The sequence below is a fragment of the Buceros rhinoceros genome, unplaced genomic scaffold, assembly GCF_000710305.1.
Source record: "Buceros rhinoceros silvestris isolate BGI_N320 unplaced genomic scaffold, ASM71030v1 scaffold5104, whole genome shotgun sequence".
NCBI classification, from domain to species: domain Eukaryota; kingdom Metazoa; phylum Chordata; class Aves; order Bucerotiformes; family Bucerotidae; genus Buceros; species Buceros rhinoceros.
In genome coordinates this window covers 108402-120222 of record NW_010409910.1, presented here as the reverse complement: position 1 = coordinate 120222, position 11821 = coordinate 108402, and the positions used below count along the sequence as shown (strand labels likewise).

At 48.5% G+C, this 11821-nt stretch overlaps 1 protein-coding gene across 1 annotated transcript in view; it reads right to left on the bottom strand.

Moving 5' to 3' along the window:
- NTRK3 (neurotrophic tyrosine kinase, receptor, type 3) overlaps positions 1-11821 on the bottom strand; it is a gene marked incomplete at its 5' end in the record, with an annotated part of 96776 nt that overhangs the window by 8733 nt on the left and 76222 nt on the right. The window lies entirely within an intron of this gene.

The window sequence follows — 11821 nt, the reverse complement described above, 5'->3', positions numbered from 1 at the left end:
TTCCTGCTGCGGGCAGGATGTGTTATTCAGCAGTTCTGGTTGGCCTTGTATGAATAAGAACCACAGGTGGCTGGGTCACTTGAGAGGACACAAGGGCAAAACAAAGCAATGCAAACAAGAAGCAGGAAAAGCTTCTCTGTTTGGCTAGGTTGAGCTCTTGGAGAAAAACAAACAACAAACAAAACTGCTGTAGATCACTCTTGTGAGTCGAAGTTTGTCAGATAGGTCAGGGCGTGAGAAGGTGGCTTCTCAAGGACAGTATGTGCTCATGGCTGGAGAGCCAGGAGGAGAGAGACATTCCCTCCCTGCCTTCAGTGCTGGATCCAGCAGCACTGAGAGATGTTTCCCTATCAGATGTGCCTGTATTTTGCCTGTGTGGGTCCTGACAGATTCCCGAGCACCTTTTGCAAAGCAGAGGGATTAACCGAGCTTTGCTGACCATTAGCTGTCTGGCGCTTCATCATTTTAACTGCCACCTTACTAGGGCTCTTAAGTACCCAAGTAGTTTACATCGGACATAGCTGGATTTAACTGCAAGTTGTGACTGGATGCGATATCCCATTCTTTATCTGTAATTTCTTTCCAGCTTGTTCAGAAAGAAAGGTGCTAGCTTGCACTACTGGTAGAATCACTCTGGACTCAAAAAAAGTCCCAAAGATGCTCTCCTGACTGAAAAATCAACCTGTGTTATGGCCGTACCAGACCCCAGGCTAAGTGATCCAAAAGCTGTCACTGCAAACTCTTAGTGTAGCCCTGCCCTTGCCTTCAGGTCTTGTGCCTTTGCTGTCACTGCTGTCATAGCCAATGCTGAACACGGGCTTAAAACCATCAGCAAACAACAAAACGCTTCTGCCAAACCTTTCAACATACTTGACCTATCGTGTCCCGGCCACACAGCACTCTGCACGTGTATGCTCCACCTTCTGGGAATGGCAGAGCTGATCTTTTTCCAAGCCTCACTTTCCTCACCAACTACCCCTTCCATTGCAGGCTGTGGCCATACTGCAGCACGGGGCTTGCTGCCTGCTCTGCTCCATGCCAGTGACTGAAGACAGCTCACAGCAGCTTGCAACGGATCACGGAGAGCTTTTGGAGATTTAGGGAACACACAAAGCAATCTGTAGCTGTTTCTCCTGCTCACTTGCAGCTGTGCTGGGTGTCGCAGCCTTGCCCAATGACAGGGAGAGGCAGGTCACCTGCTGCCAGAGGGGAAAGGGCTGGACTTACCCAGAGAGAGCATGGGGAAAGGAACCCAATGTCCCTGTCCTGAGGTGATGTAACGAGCCAGATGGACTTGCTCAGGAGCAGGAAAGACTGACCAGGCAGGGTTAAAGTGAAACTGAGAAAGGGGGTGTGATGCCTTCCTGCTGTCAGCTGGGCTGTTTGGCGAGGGACTGTTTGTTCCCCCCAGATGCACATACTGTGTTTAAACATGAGTCTAAAAATAAAGCCTGCCATTGACATTGTTTTTCCTTACTTCATTTAACAATCTAGTTGCTTTATGACCTGTAATTCTGAATCACGTTGAATCAAGCGGTGTAATTTGCAAGCAGGGACAGCGGCCTTTCTCCCCCTTCCCCTCAGTTCTGCTCCACTGACTGTGCTTTAATCCCACGGTTTTCAGCATTCCTAATGAGCCATTAACAAGCTGCCAATTACTTATTCAAATGTGGGGGGGGCAGACATGGAGGGGCGGCCATAGCTAGAGGTAAATTCTGCTACCTTAAAACAGCCTGAGATAAATCACTGCTGCTCTAAGAGCTACCTGTACCCCAGAGTCCTCTCAGTTATATTATCTGCCATCTAAAAATGCCAGAGGTAATGCAGAGGATGGTTAAGAAAAGGGAAACAGAGGACTAATCGCACATATATTTTTAATTATGTTTGCCAATAATCTGTTTGGTGTGCTCCTTACCACCTTACCCCTCCCCTCTTTTCTTCCCAGAACTCTAAACAGCAGCACCCGCTGCTAGGAAAGGGCTGTGCGACAAGGCTGCAGAGGAACAAAGGCTGGTTTCTCATTTTTCATATAAGTAAATACTTCAAAATGCTTCAAAACCCATGATCTCCAACACTGAGACATAAACTGTGAGGAAGCCCAGCCATGCCTTCTTCAGCTGGCTAGATGTGGGTCCATCTGGTCCACCTAGCAAAAGCTTCGTGTGGCCCAGAATTACAAGACCCCCACGCTAGCTTCTGAAGGCAAGCAGATTCAAGTGGGAAGGAGCCACTGATGGGAGAACCAGTGGCTTCCCAGGAGTCCCGGTGACTGGCTGTGGGTGGGCATTGGGTGGCTGTGTGTTGACAGTGGGTGGCTGTACAGAGGGGCAGCTTCCAGGGTCTGCTGCACTGCAGCCACAACATGGGCACCACATCTAGGATGTTCAGAAGTTACTGACTAGGCCACCTTTCTCCTGGTCACCTCCCAGATAAGGCCACTAAACCTACTCAAACTACAGCCACAGGTTGGTCAGGAACCTTGCACCACATGGCAGTCTTTTTTAGGACAGTCCTGCTCAGAGATATGCAATACCCATGGAATAGCACAGCTGTTTGTTTGACTGGTTCCAGCTTCAAAGGGGATCTTAGCCCGCAAAGATTGTGAGTACCAACGGAAATCGTTCATGACTGATCTGCATTAGCATATTTGCAGAGAGCTGGTAATACTACAAGAAGTGTTTAATAGCTCAAAAGCTAATCAGATCGAGACCAAGTTAAACCATCATGATGCAAGAAATTCGTCCATCAGGATTCTGCTCTTTCGGTAATGTAGAGAATGAAAACCAGCTCAGGTTCTGGCTTCGGGAAGAAGGAAGAAGATTTGCTCAGTAAATCTTAACCTGGCGATATAAAAGCAAAGTCTCACGATGGCCTGAGAACTGCAGCTTAGGAAATAGGACCAATAAAGCACTTGCACGTGCGATCACTCTCTGCTAAAATGCTTTCAGGTTGGTATCTCTAATCTCCCCCTTCCATCGTCCTTCTCTCTCTCTCTCTCTGTCCTGACAGTGACTCCCCTCTGGGTAACCAATAATGCTCCGTCTTTGTCTGCAGTCAGAGCCATTCCTGACTGACGACTATACATGATTTAGATAAGGCTCCATTACTTAACTTCTGGATGCTGGATAATCACTTCAACTGCCTTGGCATTAATCATAATAATATTCAAAATTCATTAGGCTAGATTGTTTGGAAATCTATTTCTTGTTAATGTCAGATTCACTGAGCATAGGCCTGGCAGCATGCAGACAGAAATTTAATACAACAGAGGGTACGGGAACTCCCTGTAGAAGCAGTCCCTTTCCTGACATGCAGCTGAATAGTGACCTGGCAGTTCCTGCCTGGTTTGTCACTGGTGAGGCTTGTTAAGGGAAACACTGAGCATGCTGCCTGTTGGATGATCAAGGGGCGTCTATAGAAATACGTGGCTGAGTATGGAGATTTTAAGGGAGAAGGTTAGATCTGCATCCACAAATCTTAACAGTATCATTTCTAGAGTATATGGTATCTAAACAGTGTGTAATGTCTAAATCTAACAGTGTCTAAAACTGGGCAGGCGTCCCAGAGGCTTTTTTTGCACAATCATGGTATAGAGATACAAAAATCAAGTCTTTTAAAAATACAAATCTGTTCCCTGCTTTCCTTTTGATGAGAGGATGGGGCCTCAGTGCTTTACCAAGTTGAAGAACTTTTAGTCATAAGATAGCTGGAACATTCCTTCTAGCCAGTTTCCTGCGGGCCAGCTGAGGACAGGTCCCAATGGTGCGCTTCCTAATGGTTTATTTGGGCTCTTTGAGCATTTTGGGTGATGGTGCTTTTCTTCAGATACGAGTTCTCACCCTCTAGTTGAACAGTGGTTTCTCAGCAGGGAAACATCACAGAAATACAGAACTTCAGAAGATGCAAACGTGTTCTCTCCTAATGAAGGCAGTGCAGGCACAGATGGCATCTCAGACAAACACGTTGCAAGCCGTGTTAGAATAAAGAGCTCATCATCGGAGGCTGCAGTGTCACACCTACTAATGATGTGATTAAACTCATCAGTGCCGGTGGGAAAGCTGTGCCAGCTCTGCCACTGCTGAATGGAGAGCTGAATTTCACAACAGAGGCAAACCCCAACCTGGACCCCCCCACCATGAGTTAGGCCACTGTAGCGACACACTGACTATATGATGCTAATGGCTAAACCTCCTGGGACCTAAAATAGGGGAGGTTGCCCTGGACATGCCCTTCCCAAGTCTGCCTGAAGCACCGCTGTCAAAACATGGGGTGGCACGCAGGGGAGAGGCTGCAGAAGGTGACAACAGCCAAAGAGGGATGGCCACAGGTGAAGGGAGCGATGGCGCCCATCTGAGCACAGCTGTGATGGGGGAGCAGCGACAGCACTGGCAAGTGGCAGAAAAAAACCCAGCAAAAGGCAAAACACTGGCATGTGCAGAAGGTGAGGCTGGGGTTTGGCTGCAGAATTCTGCTCAAAAACAAGCTGAATTTGAAAATTTGAAGGAATCAAGCATTGCATGCCCTTCTACTCCATCTTTCTACCCAAGACTTTCTTGAAATTTCCTCTATTCTTTGTCTAAAGTTCTCCAGATGCCCTTGAGTGGGACGGAGTTGCTGGAGTTCCATGCATTTTAACCACTGTGTTAAAATTCTTCCTCTCTACTTTACTTTATTTAGCAAGGAGTGAAAAATAAATAAGCAAACCCACAAACACAGGAACCTGGTTCCCAGATGCCATTAGAGCCCTTGAGCACTAAGTGGCCATCACAGATATCACCAGTTGCCTTCTGCTCTCCTTCCTGCAGCCAGCCAGACGCTCCACCCCTGTGAGCCCCGCTGGAACCATTTCACAAACCCCGCACCCAGTAGGACACATTTGGCTGTTTCTGCTGTAATATAGGGCTGCTGCTTGACAGTCAGCTCTCTGAACCGGGTGCGTTTTCCTAGAGGAGCCTCTAGCCACCAGCTCTCCATTAGGGTTAGCCACAAAAGGAAGGACGGAAGGAGCAAGTGAGTCTAAAGAAACCGCTAATGTTCTGCAGTGTCTGACAGGATGAATGACCCCTGCAGACATATGCTGAGCAGACAGGACAGTCCTCAATTATGTCATTGCTGGAGCACTTACTTTAAGGAGAAACGTGACTACAAATGCTGGGCTTAAAGCCTTGGCTGGTTTCACTGCCTCTAGATAAGCTGCTCCAGTCCAAGAGCATTAGGTATGTGTGTGCAGCATGCACAGCAAATGACACGCACGTCCGCCTAGGAAACAGCTTTATAGCCCAAAGAATATGGCTGCAAGAAACCGCTATTACATTTCATTCTGCCCTCTTCCCTTTGTAAGAGAGGGCACTGAGGGATTTCCTAAGGGATTGATGGGTGCCAATCCATATATCCCAGTGGGCAACCCACAGCCTCCCTCAGGAAATCACAAGCAAATCTTGCCTACGCGGTGGAAATTTCCTGCTGCCACACTGATTTCCCCCAACCTCATCCTCACCACATTATCCCTGTGCTAACTTCTATATACTTCTCTCAACATTTTCTAACCTTCAAGCTCAGAACTTTGTAAATATTTGCGACCAGGTAGCACATCTCCCCACTCTGGTCATTCTTTAGACAGACTATTTACATACAGCTCTTTCTGTCCTCAGCAGTCAATTGCTATACACTGTCTTTGTTCCTACTGCACCTCTCCAGAAGCTGTTGACCTTACGGATACTCTTTGTGGGATTGAGTCAGGGACATGCGGCTGTCTAGTAAAAGACTATTTAAAATAATGATTGCTGTAGAGGCACATGCTTTGCTCTTTGACCTGGGTTCTTTACATGGATGGCTTCAGAAGATCATTTGTTTCACCGGCACACCGAAAGCCACATGGTTGCTGAGGAGCTGCTGCCCCACAAAGGACTGTGCTTGGTTCACAGACGATGGGGTTTATAAAGACAAAATGCAACGTGGCCCAGGACAGGCACAATCTCACTTTACAGCACTGCTTGCTGTATATTTATCAGAACAGGCTCGGTGCTTTATTAGCCACCCAAGAGGTGCAACGAGCTGTTGGTGGAATTTGTGCTTGATAATCAAAGGCATTTGTCACTACTAAAAATGTTCCGTGAGTAGGTGCTTGATTTGGGTGCAAATGGAGGACAGCAGTCTGGAGCGAGAAGCATGAAGGCAGCAGGCATGGGTTAGGGTGTCCTGCTGCCCACCCCTTGTCCTGACCCATGGGACATCCCCACTGCAGCATACCACAAGGCCCTGTGGACACCCTCCCAGGGGGCAGGACCCAGTGGCCATGCAGCTCTGTAGCTTAGCAGAGCCCTCCCCCACTGGCAAAGCTCTCCCTGACGATGCTTGAAGAGCAGCAGCCTCTGCTGCCCTTCAGCCCCCAGCTGCCTGGCACACCCAGGTCCCTCAAAGCCCTCCTTTCTGTTTGGGCTTTCCTGCATTTCCTAGACAAACTAACTGCTCTGGTTTTTTTTCCTCCCTCTCACTGACAGGTCCGGAGGCCTTGCTGCCCTCTCATTGCACCTTCCCCAGCCTGAATTTTAAACTCTTTAACAGCTTTAAATGTACCTAATGAGGCTTCAGTCTGCACTTTGCTGCCATCCCTCTGCCTCTCTCACACTGGGAAGAAAAGTGGTTTGGAAACCTATCGCGGACTTCTCTGTGTTGGACGTCTAATTACACAGTAACTGGTGACCTTCTAAGTACAGGGTAATCTGCTGTATAATACGAGGTTAAATTATCCCAATACTTCCGTTTTTTCCCTCTGCAGTCTTCTGCAGAGATGAAAATAAAGCTGGATAAATGGTACTTAATCTTTGAACCACTTGACCCTTGCCCAAGCCAGTGAGGAGTAACCAGGAGAAGCCTACTGGCTCTGTGGGGGACAAGGGACCAGCGCAGGAGCAGCCACTCTGGGAGTGCCACCTGGCCAAAGCAGGCACTACATTGTCACCCAGCCTCTCTGGGTGCCGGTGGCCTGGGGCAGTGGGAATGGGCTTCTTTCTCAGAGCTGGATGCTGCTGTCTCCTGCCTGCCCTCCATTAGGCATCGCTTATTCGGAAGGACACATGCAGAAGCACCTGCAGGGGGAAGGGGGCACCAGGGGCATGTGGATGCCCAAGGGGAACTGGCACCTGCCCTGTCTGCATTAGCGGGATGGGGCCACAGGTTCAAAAAGTGGCTCATCTGTGATGAGGGTGAATAGTTTGGAGCTCTTTCTTACTCTCACCGTGAGGGAGGTAGGTGGGAATGGCACCAGCATTTTCCTCTGAAACCATTCAAACCAGCCAGGCATAACCCCAGGCACTCACCCTGCAAAACTCCAGGAAAACCAGCCGAGAGATCTGCTTTCTCCCACACCAACAGCCTGTCACCCTGGGGCTGGGGGCTGTCTGACCCCTGGTACCTTTATGGCAACAAAATATGTTTGCATACATTTTAGTCCCACTGACATCATTCCCTCTGGAGGGCTTCACATTTTTATAGTAACCACAGTAATGATTTTCAGATTACAGACTAATACAGTACTTTAATTTGTTAGAAACATTAAGGTGGGCACTGTACCATTCTTATGACATTTAAAAGTGCTTTAAAAAAAAGGAGGGAGGGGGGTTGGTTCTGAGTGCATTTCTTTTCCAAATAGGAACACTGAAATAGAAAGTAAAAATCCCACATGCTGGTACCGAGATCAGCTCTGCCACCTCCCCTCCGTGCCTGTTTCACTAGAATACCTGCCAAGTTAAATAAGCAAACATGGGATTGCGGCATCCTACTTGCAAACCTGGTTTGGGCAAGCGAGCCCTCCTCCTTAGTCACTCTGGTTACGAGACACAGCAGTGACCCAATCTATGTGTGTACGACCCCGTGCGCCGTTGCCTTCTATGGGCCGGGTCACAACTCATGGGTAACAGATCTTTTGCACCTCAGCCTATACTCACCTCTATCTGCCTCCCACCCACTCACTGTGCACTCTGAACAACTCGTTGGACAAGACTGTAAAGCAAGTCGTGGCTCTAGAGCATCCCATCATCTCCATGGCATGTGCCCCAAGGCAGGCTGCTGCCCCAGCCCCTCTCCTTGGGCTGGGTTGCAGCTGCCTGGTTTGGGGTAAATAAGGCTGCACTGAATAAAGTGGGGGGGGGTTGGAGCAGGAGAGTTGCCCTTGCAGCCCTATGGGTTGACACGGCTGAGAACGCTGTGCTTTGCTTCCTAACCTCTCAAATGGGGCAGTGCAGCTCACTGACTTCTCAGAGATGCTGTGCAGGTAACGGCTTGTACAGTAAAGCAATAAATGGCACAGAAAAGCCTGCCAAGAAAGGGAGAAATAGTCAAGTGTTCAGCTCAGTGTTAGCTCGAGCTGGCAAAAGAGACAGAGGGTTACACAATGACTATCATGGAGAAGAATAGCAAGGAAGTTCCTTTGTTCTGCGATTACTTTCGCCTCGTACCTCCACTGGAACATACGCGATTAACGGCAGGTGATTATGTAAAGTCTGTACTACAAGGCAGAGGCAAGCGTGAGCTCACGCCTCCCCATTATCATTATCTGACCTTGCACGTTCCCTTTGCAACCTCAGCACTTTTTTGTAGATAGGATTTCTGGGAGGTTATTTTAAGAAAACTGTGTTAGATTTCTTGCCTCTCTGCCAGGTACCTGCTGTTTAACAAACGGGCCATGACTAAGCATAGGCTGGAAATTAGAAGCATCTACGAGTTAAAGCAATGAGATTCTGGGACTGTCTTCCCTTAGGAGCACATTTAATAGTGGTGCTTGATTATGAAAAGGATAAATCTGACGTGATTGATGCAACAGGGGATTGGGTTTGATGATCCAGGGAATCCCTTCCAGCCTTCTCTACTCCTAATGAATTTATTTTTTAAGAGGGGGTGGGGGCGGATGCAGAGCTTTACTGACAGCAAACAACAGTGAAGTGTGTAGGCACCTGCTGATGGTTAGTGCATCTCTATCCCCAGATTTAACAGCTTCCCATCACCAAGAAGGTGAAGCAGGTCTCTCTCCTGGTTCTGCCCATCCTGAACATACCACACGGAGGTGGATCCTATCTGCTTCCCTCTTTGCATTTTCCAATTACTGAAGACTTCCAAAATTCACTCTCCTTGAACCAGTACCACAAAAGTCTCAGTTCACAGACTGCCTACCTTTTTCTAAGGTACTTACCCATCTCCCACCACCATAATGACTGTGTCCCTTGCAATCTTTTGTTTCATGTGAATCTCCTTGGTGAAGATGAGCAGGGATTACCTTTTAACAACGGGAAACTGTGGTACGGAAGGGCTAACTGAATTTCTTATGGTGGCAGAGGACATCAGTAGCATGGAAGGGACCTGCAGCCCAGTCCAAGGCTGGGATCTCACGGCTGGACTCTTCTCCTCCATGCACCTAACCGGGCTTTCCCTTTCACAAAAGGAATATCAGAGCAGAAGTATTCTTCAGCCCAAGCATTCACTGGTCTGGGATCCCTGTCTTGTGTCAACCCAAGAGGGCTGAGAATGGGGTTGCTGAGGGCTCAGTGCAAGCTTGTTTCAGGAGGGATGCGCAGGGAAAGTGATTATGTTGTTTTTTTCCCCCTGAGTAGTTTTAATTCTTTAATTCCTACTTGCTAATATGATAAAATGTTGTGATTTCTGCAGGATCAAATGGTGCAGGATAGGCTAAGGGAGTTTGTTAATTAGCATGCTTTCAGAGCGGGGGGAATAAAATAAACAGAAGCAACAGGGTTGTAAATGATAGCTATAAATCTGACACAAGCATTACCTGCCATGACATTTTAGCCAAGGGGAGGCTGTCACGTTAGTGCTGGGCATGGCACTCTGGTAGTGAATACAAATCACAAACCAGAGAGCGAGACTTCCTCTCTCCAAAATGTGGCTATTTACAGACATGTGCTACATCTCCCCAGAGCCTGATCCTGCAGATAATGCCAGGTATAGCACTTCTGCGTGTGAGTGCTTCTCCTGCATCCCTAGAGATTGCTTGGAGCAGTGAGTGCTAAGCCCAGTGGTAAGCAGTTGTAGGATCAGATTCATAGTGTGCCAAGCATTTCGGATGAAAACAGCTATAAAGAAGTCACATATTATTATGTCACATTGCAAAGGTCAACCTCAGTATTTGTTCTGTCATAAGGACATGATTGAAAGGCAAAAAAATAGTGTCAGGGCACAGGGGGAAATAATTTTTTAAAATCTGACTTCAGGGCTGAGGATACAAAATTACCTCAGTGCTCAGAACTAAATTCCTGCCCACACCCTGCGATTCAATTTTGGCTCAGAAAGGCATAAACGTAACAAAATCACCTTTCAGCGGCACGTCTTCCTATCCACTGACCCATTCCTGGTAAAATCAGTGATATCTACACTCACACTCCCTTCTGATTTTGGCAACAGCCGGGAACTGCCCTGCTCTGTCATGGATGTCAGGAGAGCTTTGTGAGATCCACTCAGCTGCTTCACACCACTTAGGCATCTGCTGCTGGGGCAGGGGGAGTGGTGGTGACGCAGGGAGAAGGCTGAGTGGTTGGACAGCTAGTCCTTCTTCACCCGGCCAGGAGCATACACCTCCCCTAGCAATGTCACAGGGAGGTTTGGCTAATTGGATCCCAATAATTTGCCCTAGTCAGGGCTACTTTGCAAATATTTATGCCCATCCCTCTGGGCTTGCTGGCACAGGGAAGCTATTGAGAAATAAAGCGTGGAAGCCATCACTTTCCTGCTTAACTTATGAGCGACAAAGCACAGACAGTGTCTTTGGGTAGATTACCTCAATCCATTTCCAAAAGACCCTCAAGGAAAGGCTCCCCAGCTCTCTGGATCAACAGAGCATTTCCATGTATGCTATCAGCAAAACTGCACAGGACAATGCAGGTCAACGACTGGCCCCCTCATGGGCTTCTGCAGCTCATCTCCAGCAGCCTTGTAGCTTGCTGGCAGCGGCTTCTGGGATGCTGTGACAGCTGGAAACCCACTGAGCTGAACATCCCTACACAGAGGCTCCAGCACAAAACGAAAACAACATGCTGATGGCTCACCTCTGTGGGAGGGAAGGCAGGGGGAACAGCGGTGTGACCAGCCCTCAGCTGCCTCACGTGGCTCCCATCAGCCACCACCTTGGCAAACACAAACGCCTTTGCACTGTCAGAGCATCAAACTCACACCAATCCTTCTCTGACGCTCCTCTGGGCAAGGGATGGGAGCAGCAGTGGCGTAGTGATGGTTGACATCCACTCAATTGCAGCTACGTCACCCAACCGGTCAGACACCAAGGCTGTGTCTAGGCTAGCAAACAAAAGGCATCAGGGCTGGTATGTGATAGTCCAGCTGTTGAGTGGTCTGGTTTTAGTCCACACCAGTTCGATAGCATTGAAACAACAGTTGAGAGGACAATACAAGTCAGGGACAGCCCCTGGTGAGCAGTGCAAATGCCACCCTCCTTGGAGGGTGACAAACCACGCTGCACTTGCTGTCATCAGAGCCAGAAGACAGCCCATGGTGTCCACTAGAGCAGACACACCCTGACCATCCATGGAGGAAGATTGCACTGAGGACTTCTGTGTTCATCTCATATTATTTGTCATATAGACAAGCCCCAGAGTGTTGCTATAGTAGAAACATGTGCAGTTCCCATCACACAAAAGAGCCCCTTTGCTGCCAAATGCACTAGACCCAACCTAGTCCCAAAGCTGCTCAACCCAATGTGTCATTTCATGCTCAAGCGGCACCAGTCCCCCGCTTCCAGCTGCCCCAGGGGTTGAGATCCACTCACTGTTGCAGCTGCCGGCGGTGGCAGGTCTTTTTC